At 54.5% G+C, this 12,688-nt stretch overlaps 1 pseudogene; it reads right to left on the bottom strand.

The window, feature by feature from the left end:
• Window positions 1–763: 763 nt before the first annotated feature.
• On the bottom strand, window positions 764–1,505 carry LOC120360521 (large ribosomal subunit protein uL30-like 1 pseudogene; annotated as a pseudogene).
• Window positions 1,506–12,688: the final 11,183 nt, after the last annotated feature.

Raw genomic sequence — 12,688 nt, 5'->3', positions numbered from 1 at the left:
ACAAGTAAACATTCATTTTTGTAACTTTCCTCTTATGTGTATTTCAAGTCTTTCTCACAAGGCCCCAGGAATCACCAGATTCAATTATGTCCCTGGGCTTGTCCACTGCTGCAGGAGTCTTAGGGAGCCGTGTACAAATGCTAGAGTTACTCGATTACCAACATTAAACCCTAGGATAAGAGATGCAGCAAAGCAGAACTCCTTCCTCCATGGAATGTGCTGATTTCAGATGAGGCAGCAGCCAACGTAGAACACGATGGAATTCTTCCTTGGAACTGGACTGTGATGAGAGGTGCCTGCCATGAACATAAGCTACTGTTTTTTTCTTTTGAGACAGAGTTTCGCTCGTTGCCTAGGCTAGAGTGCAATGGTGTGATATTGGCTCACGTCAACCTCTGCCTCCCGGGTTCAAGCGATTCTCCTGCCTCAGCCTCCCGAGTAGCTGGGATTACAGGCATGGGCCACCATGCCCGCTAATTTTTGTATTTTCAGTAGAGACAGGGTTTCGCCATGTTGGTCAGGCTGGTCTTGAACTCCTGACCTTAGGTGATCCGCCCTCCTCAGCAGGAGTAAGTACTGGGATTACAGGCATGAGCCACCACGCCTGGCCAGCTACTGTCTTTTCTTTGACCCTTCCTTTCCAGTTTTTAAAGATAGAGCAGGAAATAATCTTCTCTGAAGATCCTTGATACAAATTCTCCAAAACCAAAAACACATGCTTCCACTTCATTGATAAAAATGTATTGCAGTTTGGCACCTGGTTCTAGTTCAGCTGGCAGATGAGCTGATTGACGCGTTCACCCCGATAGCCAGGTGTGTCCATCTCCTTGAGGAAGCCCACTCTATTTTTGGTAGCATGACGGGCCACTGAGAGGTGGAAAGGGCGCAAGAACCATGAGATCTCCTGGAAGTGCTTCCCCGGGAAGGCAATTTCATGAATGAGGTCTTCCAAGCAAATGACACCAAACTTCCTCAGTGCTGCTCAATCACAGTGTTGTCTGTCAGAGGGACGGTCTTATTCTTGACCCTGGCTTGTCCACGTTTCAAAACGAGTTCCCGGACAGACTTCAGATTTGGAAATCCCCAGGTCACATAAGGTTCCACTATACGTAGCATTTTTAGGGTCTGGGGAGTGACTTTTACAAAGACACCACTAAAAATTTTCTTTAGGCGAAGTCTTGCCATGGTTCTCTGCACCAGTAAACTCACACCATCAATCCTTTCGATGCATACAACAAAGGCCAAAGAATGTTTATCTGGCAATTCCAAGGCGTGAGGCTTCACTTCTAGTCGTCTGACACGCACCTTGTCACGTGTCTGCCGCCAGGAATCACGCAGGAATGATTCCAATCGCTTAAACCTGGGCCCTTTTCCTTTCCTCTGCTCCTTCTTTGCCAAAAGTGAGTGGCTTTGAGGGCTTGATAAGCCTTCCTCTTTTTCAGGAGATTTTCTGGAACCAAAGGGATTTTTCTTTGCTCTTGCTCCGCCATCTTTCTGGTGTAGCAGCTACTCCATGTCTGCTCACTTTCATGTTTCAACAACAGCGTAGAGGAGTTACCACAAACCTGCCGACCACAAACCCACGGACATAAAAGATTTCCTACCCAGCCCTCAGCAGAAACATTTGCCAACCCCATTCTCCATGCTCTAAAAAGTGGACTTTCAGTCTCAAAGTGAAGACCTTTTAATTGGTACTGGGTAGAAGCCTCGCCTCCTCCTCTGAGGCCATGAACTCATTCCTCACTTTGGAGATGGGAGGCCGCAAAGAAACATGATTTGAAAGAAAACTGCAAATCCATTCTCGTTGATGTCTTCAGCATATTGTAGCCATCATACAGCCCGACAAACAGAAAACCTGCAAGCCGAATAAAACCATCCGTGGCCCAATGCGGCTCATGAGTCCCATGAGTCCCCAGCACGCAGGCTCTGGACGTCGAGAGCTTCTCTGGCTTCTCTGGCTTCTCCTCCTGACCCCAGGGCTCTGCCTGCCAGAACCAGCGCCTCCTCCTGCCTCACCTTCCCTGACGCTCTGGCATCCTGCTCAGGCCACACACGCCTCCTCACCCGCCTGCCTTTGAGAGCAGCTGTGGCCTGGGGGGAGGTGTGGCTGTGGGGCCGAAGGTTTAACGTTCTGCACCTGCTGCTGCTTACTAGAATGGGGCTTTGGGCTCCAGCAGATCCCCATTGGAGTGGCTTCCTGGCCCAGCAACTCCCCCTTCTAGCTATCACAGGTGGAGGGAGGCTGGGTCTGGATTTCCCTTTCCAGTGAAGTTGGGATCCAGGTTCATGGAGCCTGGGACTTGCATGGAGCCTCTGCCAGGCAGGTGCCCTGAGAGGAGGGCAGGAACTTCCTGCCCCGCTGATCCAGACAGAGCCTCCATATTTCCTCCCTCCTGTGAGTGGTGGCTCAGCACTTTGATCCTGAGAGCTGGGACAGTATCTTTTCATACATTTTCTGGGTTTTCATCTGTTTGTTTTGTTTTTGCTAAAGGAAGCCAAAGGCGATGTCTTGTTTCTTGCTGTTCTAACAACACTAACACATATAATAATAGTCGGGTGCATTCTTGTATCAATTTCCTATTGCTGCTGTCACAAGTTACCACAGATTTAGTGGTTTTAAGCCACGAATTTGTTATTTGCGAGACACGCTTACTATCTTATAGTTGCGGAGGTCAGAAATCCGCAGTAGCGCTCCCTGCGCAGCAATTGAAGACGCAGGCCGTCTTCCTTCCAGAGCCTCGGGGGGAAGCTGGTTCTGCCTTTTCCCACTTCTGAGGTTGCCCCGCTTCTGGGGTCATGACGCTTTCTCATCTTCAAAGCTGTTTCTCAGAGCAGTCGTCACCTCCCCCTACACACCCCACGCCACTCCCTGAATCCAGGCAGATTCTGTGGCTGCTCCGGCCAGTGAGAGGCAGCCGAGGGAAGGCGGGTGGTGGCCGCACGGGACCGGGCCTCAGGAGGCCAGCTGCTTCCACTCTCCCGTCTCGAGCTCTCTGGGAGCCCTGAACCACCCAGGAGGAAACCAGTCATCTCGGCACTGTCATGGACATGATTTACCAACAAACAATAGCTGTGGATCAGCCTTGTGCCTAGATGTTTTTTACTATGTGTGCGTGGAGTGTGGCCCCTCTTGGGGAGACCAGAAAGGAAAGGAGGTTGGCAGTGCAGGGCTCGGCAGAGGGAGAGCTGATGAGCCTCGTCCTCTTCACAGAAATGAGCCTGCGTGGCTTCTGAGCAGCAGGGGCTAATGGCTGTGGCTGAGCAGAAGGTCGCTGGGGATGGTGGCTGTGCAGACAGGAAAGGCGTGAGGCTGACAGCAGCAGGGAAGTCAGCCTGGGGCTTCCGCAGGTGCGGCCCGGGATTTGGAGACATCTGTAGGAGGAGGCTGGGGACAGCTGTGCTTGCTCCCTGCTTCCAGGTCAACAATCCTCATCCCCGAGTCCTCTAACCAGTGATCTCCAAGATCCCTGATTCGGCGATTCTGAGATTCTGTGATGTTAAACGCCACCTCTCCACAGTACTGTGATCTGGTGATTCACAGACCCTCTCACCCAGCAATACTCAAATCCCCTGATTCACGCGGGGCTGACCCAGCCCAGTTGGTTCCTGCCAACCTCTGGCCGACCCACGACTTTCCCAAGAAGCTGAGGAAAGGCTCCATTTGTATTTATTTTCTTTTTCTATTCAGGCAGGTTACGGGGAGCCCTACCTTCCGCCCAGGATGCCCAGATGGGGATGATCCAGGTCGGGAAGGTCCAGAGTAGGTTGGAGTAACTGGGAGTGTTTGCCCATGTGGGTGACCGTGTGTGCCCACGTGTGCCTGTGTATGTCCATGTGTCCTTGCGTGGGCCAATGTGTACCCCGAGTGTGCCCGTTTGTGCTCGTGTGTGTGCGTGCCCACGTGTGCTTGTGTGTGCTCCATGTGTGCCCATGTGAGCCCATGTGTGCCTGCATATGCCCATGTGTGCCTGTGTGTGCCCATGTGTGCCCGCATGTGCCCACGTGTGCCACCGTGTGCCTGCGCACCCTCATGTGGAGTGAATTGCTGACTCCTGCGGAGGTGGAGAGGAGAGCTCCACCTTGAGGAGAGGAGCTGGCAGTGCGGCTTGGCCCGGGGCTGTCAGCCACTCCTTCACCCTCATGCCCTGGAATGGCTTGCCTGAGACTGTGGTCTTACATTAGGGCCCTCTAGAGACTGAGCCTGTGAGGTGGAAACTCGGAGTGCCTTTCCTGAAGCCACAAGCCGCAGTTACCCATTGAGTGTCATCATCTCCACAGTTGACAAAAGGGCTGAGGGATATGGGAGACCAACCAGCAGGGTGGTCTTAGATTAGTAAGATGGGGAATGGCGGGTGGGGGAGGGGGCATGCCAGGGAGCAGGGCCACTAAGGACAGAGCTAAGGCCAAGGACAGGGCCAAGGGCAGAGCCAAGGACAAGGACATGGGCATCGTCAAGGGCAGGGACAGGGCCAAGGGCATAGTCAAGGATAAGACCAAGGACAGGGTGCATTTAAAGGGGGAGGAAGCATTCAGCAGAAGCTGGGGGCTTTTGAAGGTAAATTGTAAAGGGACTCAGGTAGACCTGGCTTAATTCCGCCCCACACCTGACTCTGTGTTACCTCCGCCAGTCCTCACCCTCCGTAGGGCTCCAAGTCCCCGCCTAGAAGTGACAAAGCTGAATCAGGGGACTTCTGAAGGCCCTGCTGACTCTCCTGGTTCCTGATCCCCCGAGGTGCGGTTTCCTCCTCTCCTTCTCCGCTGCCCTCTCCGCACCAGCTCCCCCGGAGAAGACCTACTATGCCAGGGTCTTGTGAGGTCCAGACAGGAAACAGGCAGAGCCTTGGCCCTGTGTCTCAGACACTTGCCGTCAGCTGCTGGGGCTCTTTCCAGGCCTTAGGTGACCCTCTCTGCCCTGCTAGCCTCCTTGCAAGGGAGGCTACTTACGAGATGGTCCTAGGAGAGGAGGAGGCAGCGTGGGAGGGACGCCAGGCCCACCTCCACTCAGAGCCCTGCCTGGCTGCTCCTTGGCCCACCTTAGGAGGTTGGTCAGCGCCTCTGAGAATGAGACACTGTGGGTGACAACCATAATCATTGTTGGTTATGGGAGGTGGGTATGTGATACAGCATCCATCCATCCACCCACCCATCCACCTGTCTACCCATCCACCCACCCATCCTTCCATCCACCCATCCATCTACCCACCCATCCTTCCATCCATCTATCCATCCACCCACCCATCCACCCATCCACCTACCTATCCATCTACCCATCCACCCATCCATCCACCCACCCACCCATCCACCCATCCACCCACCCATCCATCTACCCATCCACCCATTCATCCACCCATCCACCCACCCATCCACCTGTCCACCCATCCACCTACCCATCCATCCACCCACCCTTCCATCCACCCATCCATCCATCCACCCATCCACCTACCCATCCACCCATCCACCCACCCATCCATCTACCCATCCATCCATCCATCCATCCATCCACCCACCCACCCATCCATCTACCCATCCATCCACCCATCCATCCATCCATCCACCCATCCATCCATCCATCCATCCATCCATCCATCCATCCATCTATCCATCCATCCATCCATCCATCCATCCACTCATCCATCCATCCATCCATGCATTCAGCATTTATTACGTGTCTGTAGTGTGTACAGAGAGCACAGCACCCTCCATGGATGACTCTAAACCCTTGTCCTGCTCTGTTATTCTTGTCTGAGCCTTGTTCGTCTGTCCACTGTGTCCCCCATTAGATATTCACTCATATAGGCTTTGTCTTTTTTGATAAATGCCCAAAGTCAGGCCTGGCTTTTTTTTCATGACTAACACATAAGTGTTAATTTTTAAGCCTGGCATTTAATAGATGTTTAAAAGTATTTCTTCCATGTACAGATTTAACCCTCCTCCCCCCAGCACTCCTGGGAATTAGATTCAATTATAGATAAGGAACCAGGCTCAGAGAAGCAAAGTGCTGCCTCACGTTTCACAGTCAGTAAGTGTTCGGTGGGAGGAAAAGCCAGGTTTCCAGAGCCAGACCTCGCCCTTTCTACCGCTCCACACTTCGTGGCCAGGGCGGGGAGGGCTGACTCACTTCCGGCTGGCTGTGAGGTGGGCGTCCCAGATCAGGGGCTGCCAGCAGGTGGTTGAAGGGTGCTGCTCCCCACTTGGGAAGAGTGGGAAGGACAGCCAGGCTGAGGGGAATCTCTAGGCAAGGCCCAGGGGGCAGGATGGTGTACCTGGCCTCCATGAGGGAGGAGGGAGGCAGTGCAAGATCCAACCAAGCCCTGCCAGCCTTCCCCAGAGCCAGAGCCGTCCTTAGTCCCCACCATCATGTGCTGAGTCTGACTTGTCCCTGTGAAGGTAACCAACAGCAAGACATGTCCCCAAACACCTTTGGCTTAGAATGCTTTATCCCAGGCTACTGCTCTCAGGAGCACCCCTACAGTGCAAAGGGGAGCCCCCCTCCCATCCCCTTCAGGGCCAGAGGAAGAGCTGGTTCAGCCAGGCCTGGAGGGCAGCAGGTCTGGGCTCCCTGCTTGCTCTATCCCGACCTGAGCTGCCATGTGGCCTGAACCTTCCCTCTTCCATCCCTGGAGCTCAGAGTCCCCATGATCATCTTGAGGCTTCTGCAGCCCCTTGTTGCTGTGGGACTCTAGTGGCCTCGCCCAAAACTGACACCCCTGTGGCATTTCACAGCATCCGAGGCATTTTTCACATTTGATACCAGTTCTCTGATCACCTCAAAGGTTCCATGAAAGGGGCTGGGTGAGGTTAGAGATCTCCCGGCCTCAGGTGAGGAAACGGAGGTTTGAGGGAGACAAAGTCATTGACCCAAGTGGCTGGGTTGGTGTGTGGCGGGTCCTCGTCTGGAATCTTCACTGTCCCATGGCAGTGAGGACTCGTCCCACGGTGGAGAGCAGGCAGAATGGTGACACGTTTCGTTCCTGAGTTCCTGACCGGGGCCCATCTCTGAGATCCTCTTGTGTCCCCTTCCCCGAGGGAGTCAACCTGGCCAAGGAAGAGAAAGGAAAAAGGACACCCCCAAAATACATGAGAAATGACGTCCCGGTTTCTCTTATCTAAACCTCACCTTTCTGTTTGGGCTGACTCACTCACAGGTGGCCAGAAGGCTTCCAGATAGAAGAGGCTAAAGCCAGCCCTCAGGGACACTCTGCCTGGCACCGGGAAAGAACACAGAGAGTGACTTACAATCTGACCTCATTTTCAGGAGAGATTTTTCTTTCTTTTTTTGGTGGGGGGTGGAGATGAGTCTTGCTCTGTCCCCCAGGCTGGAGTGCAGTGACATAATCTCGGTTCACTGCAACCTCCACCTCCCGGGTTCAAACAATTCTCCTGCCTCAGCCTCCAGAGTAGCTGGGGCTACAGGCATGTGTCATCATGCCCAGATAATTTTTTGCATTTTAGTCGAGATGGGGTTTCACCATGTTGCCCAGGCTGGTCTCGAACTCCTGAGCTCAGGCAATTCACCTGCCTTGGGGTCCCAAGAGATTTTAACGCAGTGAAGATGATTCTGCCTGGAGCCAGGCATGGGGACATGCTAGGTGTGGGGTTGGCATCTTGGTTTGGGGCTTTTTGGATCCTAGGAAAGCAAGCTTGGTCTCTTCTGAGGCCGGGTGGGAACTTGCTGGCCCTGCCAGGGTGAGCTTAGGCACTGTCTCCACAGCAACTCTGCAAAGCCCTGCTTCCCTGGGGGAGAAAACTCAGGTTCAGAAGGGAAAGTCAGTTGTCTGAAGACACACAGCTAACACGTCGAAACGCTGGGATCACGAGCAGTCCTGTGTAGACATCCGTCTGCCATCCCACTCCTGCTGCCACAGCCACTGCCCTTAGGGACCACAGAGGTGAGCCCCAGCACTGTCCCAGGCAGCAGAGTGGCTCTCGGGGACTGGAATTGCGGGCTCTGCCCCTCAGTCCGGGCCTGGGCTCTCAGGAAGACGTGTTCTCCTAAGGGAAGCGGGGTGGCCTCCACACGAGCTCCTTCCTTCCAGTTCCAAGCGCTCCTCCGCCTTTTGGTGGAAGTCGGAGTCCTGGGGAGCCTTCTTGGAGCCAGGCCAATTGTCTCTGCAGTGGCTTCTGCGGGTAGAGATGGGAGGACCACACCTCGCCCCCTGGAGAATGACCCCTGAGCCTCTCTTAGGGGTTGAATTGTGTCTCCCAATTCCCATGTTGACATTCTAATCCCCTGGAGCTCAGAATGTGACCATAATTGGAAATAGGGTCATTGCAGATGTGACTTGTGAAGATGCGGCCACACCGGAGTAGGGTGGGCCCTAACCCACTTGACCTATGACCAGTGACCTTTTTCTTTTTTCTTTTTTTGAGATGGAGTCTCGCTCTGTCACCAGGCTGGAGTGTAGTGGCGCTCTTGGCTCACTGCAACCTCCCCCTCCCAGGTTCAAGCCATTCGCTTGCCTCAGCCTCCCGAGTAGCTGGCACTGCAGGCGTGTACAACCACGCTCAGCTCATTTTTGTATTTTTAGCAGAGACGGGGTTTCACTGTGTTAGCCCGGATGAACTTGATCTTTTGACCTCATGATCTGCCTGCCTTGGCCTCCCAAAGTGCTGGGATTACAGGCGTGAGCCACCACACCCACCCACTGTCCTTATTTTTTTTTTTTTTTTTTTTTTTGAGACGGAGTTTCGCTCTTGTTACCCAGGCTGGAGTACAATGGTGTGATCTCGGCTCACCACAACCTCCACCTCCTGGGTTCAGACAATTCTCCTGTCTCAGCCTCCTGAGTAGCTGGGATTACAGGCACGCGCCACCATGCCCAGCTAATTTTTTTGTATTTTTAGTAGAGACGGGGTTTCACCTTGTTGACCAGGATGGTCTTGATCTCTTGACCTCGTGATCCACCCGCTGCGGCCTCCCAAAGTGCTGGGATTACAGGCTTGAGCCACCGCGCCCGGCTCACTGTCCTTATTTTTATAGGACATTTGGACACAGACACAGGCCATGTGAGCATGAAGGCAAGCACTAGGGAGATGCATCTAGAAGCCAAGGAACATGGAAGATGGCCAGCAAACTGCCAGACACGGAGGGAGAGGCCTGGAGTGGTCTCCCTTACAGCCCAAGAGGAACCAACCCTGCTCGAACTTTGCTGTAGGACTTCCAGCCTCCAGAACTGGGGACCACAGGTTTCGGTGGTTTAAGCCGCCGGCTATATTCACACAGCCCCTTTGGAGGTCGAGGGATTTTTTCCAGAGCTTTGGGCAAGTTACTTTGCTTTTTGAGGTTTCCTGGCCAGTAAAGTGGGGAGTGGCAGCTCTCCGTGGCTGTTCAGAGCAAACGAGGTAAAGAAGGCAGGAGAAAGAGGAAGGGCGGGAATTGGAGGCGGAGATGCTGACCTCGATTTCTGCCCTGCTTCTGCTACTCCCTCTCTCATGGCCACTTGCCCGTTACTTAATAATAATATTTACCCTCCAGGATGGTTTGGGACCCAGGGGCATTAATTTGGTAGAAATCACTTTGAGAGGTGCAGAGCTCCCCAGAGTTTTGCAGTGATTGTTCAGGACAGAGCCCAGGGGAGGGTCCAAGCGTGAGGGAGGAATGTCAAGGGCAGTGTGGCAGGCGCAGGAGTTGTAAGGGGCTTGGGGTTCGGTGGCTGACTTTCGACCTTCTCCAGTGGAGATGCAAATGCTGCAGATGCGGACTGGGGACAGCAAGGAGAGAGAGGTGGGCTGGAATCTGGAGTCAGGTGTGCTGTGGTTTGGAAGCGGGACCTTCATTTGTGGTGGCCTCACCCTGTTTGGGTGACGTCTATGTTCAGAGCTAAGCTCAGGGGCACACGACAAGGAAGACAGATGGCGGCAGCGGTGGCTGGGAAGCTTGACGAGGTTCTGTCTGGCGCTAGGCTGGAGCCGGGGAATGGGACCTTTGACAGCAACTTGGCCGCTTCCCCTGGAAAGAAACTGATCTGTGTGACTCGGGCTGGGTGAGATACCGAGGGACAGCGGCGGGAGTGCTGCAGAGCACGGCCGAGGGGCAGCCCCTGAATGGCTGAGTTTTGGGGAGTGGGTCCAGATTTTCAAAGCCACAAGATCACCCTAATGCCAAGAGTAGGCAGGTGTGTCCCGGCTTTCCCTCCCCAGCCATTTCTTCTCGCGCCTCTTGGCAATTTGGTTTTATCCCCTTTCTCTAAGGCCTGTCCTTGAAGGATGGGAGTGTCCATAGGTTGGGAGTCGACAGTGTGTCAGCTCTGGGGACAGAGATGGGACCCCCAACAGACACCGAAAGCAGAATTCTTTCAATACCTTCAAGAGGTATGTCATGACCCCCATGTGCCCAGGAGGAAAGAGAGGCAGGCAGACTGGGGGGACCACCTGACCACCCATCTGAGGACCAGGTGTGGACTGGCCTAAGGCAGCCGGGGAGGCTGCAGGATAACGGCCACTTGTCATTTCTCTGGCAGAGACTCAGGGCTCATGGCCTCTGCTTCTCAGCCTCTGCTTCACAGCCGCTGCCACAGCCAGACGCTTCAGAGGCCCGGGCCCCCCCCCCCGCCCTGCACCCACCTGCCACTTTCAAAAGAAATCTAGAGTGAAAGGAAGAAAGTTTCTATTTTTGATGAGACACCAGTGAAATGGAGGCTTTTTAAATCATTAAAATCCAGAATCCATTCTTTATTCAGGTCAGATATGAAGCTGCCTTTCCTTTCCTGAGCATCACCCGCCGGCCCCTTGGTACTCACTTGCTGTACGCTGGCAAGCCATTCACCCTGTCTGGACCTCCGTGGTCTCCTCTGTCAAATGGGTGGGGCACGAGGCAGGGGGTTGGGCCACATAGTCTCTAAGGGCTTCAAGGGTCTAGAGCAGCCCAAAGACCCAGCCAAAGCAGGCCTCCTCCAGAAAGCCCTCCCTCCTTCCCTTTGTGCTTCGGAGCATTCTCCCATCCCTGTAAAGCTCTCACCACCTCCATGGCTTCATGCTTACACACCTGTCTTCCCACCAGAGTGTGAGCTGCTTGAGTTCTGGGACTGAGTGGCATGAATTTCCATATCCCGAGGCCCCAGCACAGGGTGGGGCATAGCGTCTCCGTGTTTGTGGAATGAATGAATGAATGAATGAATGAGTGACCAGTGTCTGAGCAAATGTGGCTCCTTCACCCTGCAGGAGGCCTGGGTTCAGGAAGCTTCCCCTGAGTGTAGCAGACCACCCATCCCTGGTAATTCTAAGATGATTTTTTTTCTGAGGACTCAGCTGGGGAGGAAAGACATAGGTTACCATGGCAACAGATTTTTTTTTTTTCCTGCTAGAGCAAACATTTCCACAGAAACCTCAAGAGATGCCAGTCAGCATGGGGGCGCTGCCTCTTCCTCCCACGCCCTCCGTGGCCTCTGAGTCCAGAGCCAGCCCTTCTCACTGGGCTTCTCAAAGCTGCCCACTGCAAGCCTGTGCCTGAGACCTGGGTCAGTGGCGGCCTCACATCCTCCCTAGGGAGGCAGGGGTGTCTCCACTCGGGCAGCCCCTCCCACAGCAAAGACTGGCAGCGCTGGGGGAGCCAGGCCAAGAGGGGAAGCCAGAGGGTGCCCACTCCCAGCCCAGGCTGGCTTCCTCTGCCATCCGCCAATGCCCCTACCTCAGACCCAGGCAACAGCTTCTTCTTCCCCTGCCCCCATTTACAGGGCCCAGGGAGGCTCCCAGGGGTCACCCGGAGAAGCTGGAAAGGGTTGGGGTTCCTCTGGAGGGGGCAAGGTCTCCAAGCTCAGATCTTGTCAGCTCAGACCTACGGCCCTCTGGTCCTGCTGAAGCCCGTCTGGGACCCTGGGGTGGGAGGCCCCAGGAACAAAGCTCAGAAAGGCCTTGTGACTTTCCCTAGACACACAGCAAGCGATGGGAGGAGGCAGGTGTTGAGTCCCGGTTTCTCTGGAGACAAGGCACAACCTTTGCCTCCTGTCCTGCCAGGCTAGGCTCCGCCTTCCTCTGCTTGGAGACAGGGGACAGGTGGGCCCTCCTTGAGGCATGGGGGTGCAGAGTGCCTCAAGAGCACTGAAGATGTCGAGGGTCCGGCTCATGCCCCGCAGTACCCGCGTGTGGACTGCAGTGCGGAAACAGCGCTCAGAGAGCCTCCGTGACCTTGCCCCAGCTCGTAAGTGATGGCACAGGACACTGATGTCAGTGCTGTCAGGCTCTGTGACACTGTTCTGTCCACGCCTCTGGACCATCTTTTTTTTTGTTGTTTTTGTTTTTGTTTTTGGTTTTGGTTTTGGTTTTGGTTTTTTTTGAGACGGAGTTTCGCTCTTGTTACCCAGGCTGGAGTGCAATGGCGCGATCTCGGCTCACCGCAACCTCCGCCTCCTGGGTTCAGGCAATTCTCCTGCCTCAGCCTCCTGAGTAGCTGGGATTACAGGCACGTGCCACCACACCCAGCTAATTTTTTGTATTTTTAGTAGAGATGGGGTTTCACCATGTTGACCAGGATGGTCTCGATCTCTTGACCTCGTGATCCACCCGCCTCGGCCTCCCAAAGTGCTGGGATTACAGGCTTGAGCCACCGCGCCCGGCCGCCTCTGGACCATCTTGTTGAAGGCAGGCAAAGAGGAGGGAATGGGGCAGGCAGAGGACTGAGTGGCTGGTGGGAGCACAGCCCAGGCCAGCGTAGGGGCAGGGAGCAGGGGAGGGCTGTTGGTACCAGGCAGCT

The sequence above is a fragment of the Saimiri boliviensis genome, chromosome 1 (assembly GCF_048565385.1).
Source record: "Saimiri boliviensis isolate mSaiBol1 chromosome 1, mSaiBol1.pri, whole genome shotgun sequence".
NCBI classification, from domain to species: domain Eukaryota; kingdom Metazoa; phylum Chordata; class Mammalia; order Primates; family Cebidae; genus Saimiri; species Saimiri boliviensis.
Note: the sequence above shows the minus strand (reverse complement) of the source record. Positions and strands in the feature narration are given on the sequence as shown.